Source organism: Danio rerio, chromosome 3, assembly GCF_049306965.1.
Source record: "Danio rerio strain Tuebingen ecotype United States chromosome 3, GRCz12tu, whole genome shotgun sequence".
In the NCBI taxonomy this organism is placed as follows: Eukaryota; Metazoa; Chordata; class Actinopteri; order Cypriniformes; family Danionidae; genus Danio; species Danio rerio.
In genome coordinates this window covers 50068061-50073358 of record NC_133178.1, presented here as the reverse complement: position 1 = coordinate 50073358, position 5298 = coordinate 50068061, and the positions used below count along the sequence as shown (strand labels likewise).

The window sequence follows — 5298 nt, the reverse complement described above, 5'->3', positions numbered from 1 at the left end:
CTTGGGCCCTAAACCTTGGCAAACCGTGTGGAGAAATACCTCTTGTATGGTTTTAGCGTCATATCTTATATCAGCAGTGCTGTGTTTGGAAGCAAACTGAATCTTTTGTTTAAGTCCAATTGCACGATAAAGAAATTGCTGTGGGCTTTCATTTTCCCCTTGGCGCGCACACATTAAACTTTGGAACAGTTCTGTGCTACTCTTATCTCCCAAGTGAGATTGTAAAAGCCCCTTTAACTCTCGTACTGTCAAATTCTCTTTCTCCATTAACATCTCTTTGAAGTGGCCAGGTTTAGTGATTTTTAGTACCCCTCGAATAATTTCACTTTCACTAAACTGTTCATGCAGACCCTCCTCAATTTGTCGGCACAAGCTGTTGAAACTAATCTCAGAAGTAGAGTCACCAATCTGGCCTCCATGAACTTTAAACTCTCTCCGTGAGAGAAATGGTACTTCCCTCCTGCTTATCTGGTCTCCGTCGCTGTGTAAAGTAGGATAAGTTGGAAAGGGAAGTGTGAGAGGGCTGACTCGTGGGGGCAGGGCATGGGGATTCGTAGCTTGAATTTTTGCTCCAAGCTCCTCATACATCTTCAACATCTGCTGATACTCAGTGTCTACCATGTTTGTGTGTGTGTGACTGGTACTTGTGTTTGCATCAGGTGTTGTGTGATCAATATGACCCTGGGCTCTCCCTTTACTTGGGTCATGTGTTTTATTTTCCTGTGCTGCTATTTGTTTAGACTGAGAAATCTGTAAAACCTTGTCTCTTAAGTCCAGTAGCACACCCATTCCCTCATCTTCCTCCCCCATTAGACGCTTACAGCACAAAAACCCACTAACATAATCAAAACATCCCTCTTCATCCTCTAATAACTCTTGCGAGTCGGCCCTTTTGTCTATTTGTTCAATGTCTTTAGCAATAAGGAACAGTTCATCAGCAGAAAGTTCACAGAGCTCTTTCCTGATCTCTCTCACCAGATTTCTTCTCTCGTTTGCCATAGTACTAACTTTTTCTCCACTGTTAGCACCTTCCAAACTACAGCAGGAAATCCAATTCAGAATCCCCAGCTGCTGGTCTTCGGATTCTTTGGGATAAGCTCCACTCGTCCAGCAGGTGGCGCTGATCCCGGACGAGCCCCCAAGAACTGTAGCGGGTCCAGGACTCCTGTATCAGCTGACAGTTTAAAGATCCCAGCAATCTGTTAAATGGTGGAATAAACACAAGACAAATATATGCGTGTGATCAGCTCTCCATGTTACTGGGCTATCGCGAGCAGTCCAGAAAAGGCTGAATCACACACTGTGCTCTCTTAGCGCCCTCTATCGCTCTGGCGGAACCACCATTCCCTTTATACATTTACACATGCATATCATTAATATCCTCAATTGTGGCAAACCAATATTTGGGGTGTCACACAAACAAAACAATATTATTTATAAATGGATTATATATATCATCTAGGGAAAACAGTGTAAAATGCGCTTATTTTTGAGATAGCACGCTTCCATGCAGACTGTTTTTTTTAAGCAGAAGTATGGTTTCATAAGAAACACATGCGTGAGTCAACTCTTGGTCCAAACTCCAATCCAGACGGTGGCGGTAATGTTCCAAAAGCTGGTTGCCAACCGCTATGATGATCACAAGAAGAAAAAGAAGTTTGGCGTTTCAAAACAGTGGATTCCGGTCAGAAAGGTAAGGTTTTTGCTGCTTGTATACTGTATACTTTGCGAATTTAATGCTTAAAACATTTTCACAGTGTTAGGTTATTTTTAAGTTATTGTTTAACTTGTTTATGCAGTGCATCAGTGATCGTTTACTGTTCTCTTTAAATTATCATTCTATTATTAAGAGAAATATATTAGTATGTGCTTTAATTTATATGTGTTAGCCTATGTGAATCAATTATATCTTATGTTCAAGTTGTAATTTGCACATGTAAAACTAAATTTCTTAAAGCAGATTTTGATGGGTTTTATTTTTTGGTTATTGACAGTTATACTTTGATTTAAATGAATGGGTATAAATGAATATTTTTTCGGTTAGGTCTTACTGTTCTTGTTTAACAAAGGTTAGTGAGGTCATTTTGTAGCACATCACAGAGACCAATAGCACATTCTTATGAACATGTGAATAGGCATGTTATAGTTGGGTGATTAAAGTCCATTATAAGCTGTAAACTGCTGATACATTTTCAACATAGATTGAGATTTTCAGACTTTACATTACTAATTGCTTCACAAACAGCTGAAATGGTTTATTGTTATTGGCTATCATCATCATCAAACATTTTCCACAATGGTAGGTTAATCTTCATGGGTACAGAATAATGCATGTGCTTGGCCATCTTACAAATCTATGTCTAAGATTCATAAGGCTGTCTCTCTGCATGAATCTCTGAATAAATCCTGTGCAACCTTCAGTGTGCTGATTATTTACACCATAGGTATTATAGCCATTAATTAACTTTGATAGTATTTCAGGATTTTAACTTTTTCGGGGGAGGTTAACAACAATGTGATGTTTTATTATAGACACACATGAGGAAGCTCGACTCAGCTTGGCTTGCAGACAGATGAGGACGATGATCGCCCGTCATACACCTAAAGAAAGAACAGGTTTGTTTGCAATTATTTTAAACACATACTGTCAACATTATGTCATTGATCTATTACACTGCCATTGTCATTGATCTAGTGCCCTGCACTATACTAAAATAATGTTTTGTTTTGTAAATGTATCTGATCAAGGGGCATTAAAGACACAACTATAGTGAACGTGATGAAGAAAAATTATTTGGAACAAAGAGGCTGGAGAAAAAACTGATATGAAGATTTCAGAAATTGATGCAGCACCGCAAGTACCATCACCACCAATGACTATGGCAGGATCCTTAAGAACACCATCAAGATGCACAGATGCTGTACATTCCAGTACACCTATGAACATTTACAGTCCTTGTTCAAGTGCAGTCGGAGATCAAGACAACTTATTGCAACTCGTCATGTCTTTGTAAGAATTCAAGACGTCACTAAATTTGTAATGGCTTAATGCAGCTAGAAAGTAAAGATCAACTAGAGAATATCAGCAGTGTCTAACCCACTGTTGTATTTACACAAGTTGCATGAGAATAAGCAACAGGTTGATTTATACTAATTTGTTATTTTTCTTTTTTAGCACGACTGAAAAAAATTTTTAAAATCATGTTACGTCATAAAGCAGCAACTGTGCCCGATTCTCACAAATCAGCAAAACCAAAACAGACGTGATGAAATTCCTGATGTAAACACATTTGACCTTTCTTTGTCCAATCTGATTTGTAAAAACTTGAAAATCAACTAAACGAGCAGCCCGAACAAATGAAGAAACTGGTAAGTTTCTTGCTTATTTCTAAGTGTTTTATGTTTATTTATCTATTTATTTATGTGTTTTTTTGCTTCGTAGGTAGCCTACTTTGGAATGATTGGTGTTTTCCACTAAGCAGTTTGGTGTGTCCCGGGAAAGCTTTTGGCTCACTTTTTGGCTGAACAAATTAACTGGAGCAGGGCAAACCAAAATGTGGCCTTTCATGCACTCTCCCTTAGGACTGTCTATTCAGTAAGTTGGTTTTAAATATACATTTCAGTACAATTAGGGGCAGTTCCATCTGTGTATTTATTTGAATCATTAATCAAAGGAACAAAACATCTATATATAGTCCCATTTAGGTTGTACTTATATGAGAGCAAGCATCTTTCTTTTTTCATTTGTACTTTTTCACTACTAATTGTTTGTTTATCTTTTAATCACAGATGTAGTGAGGAGAAATGTCCATACCACATCACTGATAAAGAAGTGGAAAAATGCATTACAAGGTGGCTACAACGTGCTCCTGACAGGGCTGGAGGAAGGAGGGAAGAAGAGAAAGCTAATGTGTCAAATGTCTACATCAATAATTTATTTTTTAAACAACATTTTAAGTGTATTAAGATGTTCCCTGATACTTGGGTAATTTGTTTCTTTTATTTGCAATTTATATATATATATAAAATGACAATATGCTAAATTCTGAAAAAGCATCTTAATACATTTTTAATTAACATAATATAATAAAAATATTAATAAAAAATTGCACAAGACATATAAAGATATACAAGTCAAATTATATATATATATATATATATATATATATATATATATATATATATATATATATATATATATATATATATATATATATATATAATCATCTCACTCATTTAAATGTATTATGTTTTATTTATTACATTTATTAAAAATGTTTCTTAAGAATTCTGCAGTTCTTTTTACAATTTTGACTTGTATATTTTACATATTGTCATGGGTATTTGTAAGATGTTTCTTGCTATATCTTAAATTGGTTTCTATATTCAGGTTTATATAAAATTAAGCTGTTTTAAGATGTGTCTTGTACAATTTTTTAATTCAAGTCTATTGGGAAAACAGGGTTGTTTTAAAAACTTCTGTGTATGTGTGCAATTTCAGATTTTGTCTTTAAATCTTCCTGTGTGTCTTTATTGTGTAGTTTTATTATTACTTGTGCACTACAAAATATTTTGTTCAAGTTTAGTATTATTTGTTTATTGCAATCAATAAATGTTTATTATTATTATTTATTTTGTCCTTTGTTTGATAATTTTTGTTATTGGATATGTATGCTGTTTGCATTTTATTCAAAGGTTGAACGCAGTGCCTACACTTTGCCTTTACATTATAGCCTGCGTTTGCTGGTATATAAATTCAAATGGTTGTAATACCATGTATCAAGTACCAATATAATACCAAAAGGTTTTATATCAAGGTATATTGAGTTGCGCCAGCTCCGGGCTGCAGCGCACATTACTCGCGGGCCGATTCTGGCTCGGATGCGGCAGCGAATCTAGCTGGAACTAGTCCAAGTGTATTTTACTATCTAGGGTGGCTCTTAAAGTGACAGCGCGTATATTCCAACTGCTTATTATTATATTAAGCAAACAAAATCAAATCAAAACCAAAATAATAGTAATAAATCGTTCATTTTGAACTGAAGGTGTATACAGTGGAACACTTATTACTAAAGTAAGATCCTTTACTGGCAGTTTTAATATCATATTTATCCATGACCAGCCAAGGTACCAGCACAAAACGTAATTATGCAAGTATAGATTTTGAAATGAATTACAACAAATACTAAGATTTATATCTCAAGGCAACTAGTAATTCAGATTGATTGCTCTAATTGTCCTGCTGAAAAAAAAAAAAAAAAAAAAAACAGCATATGCTGGGAAGGTATATGTTTTGAT

At 35.2% G+C, this 5298-nt stretch overlaps 1 long non-coding RNA gene across 1 annotated transcript; it reads left to right on the top strand.

The window, feature by feature from the left end:
• Positions 1-1647: 1647 nt before the first annotated feature.
• On the top strand, positions 1648-4004 carry LOC103911128 (uncharacterized). The gene is made up of 6 exons (XR_661737.5): positions 1648-1693; positions 2533-2616; positions 2749-3010; positions 3176-3369; positions 3443-3595; positions 3790-4004. It is a non-coding gene; the product is annotated as an uncharacterized lncRNA (long non-coding RNA).
• Positions 4005-5298: the final 1294 nt, after the last annotated feature.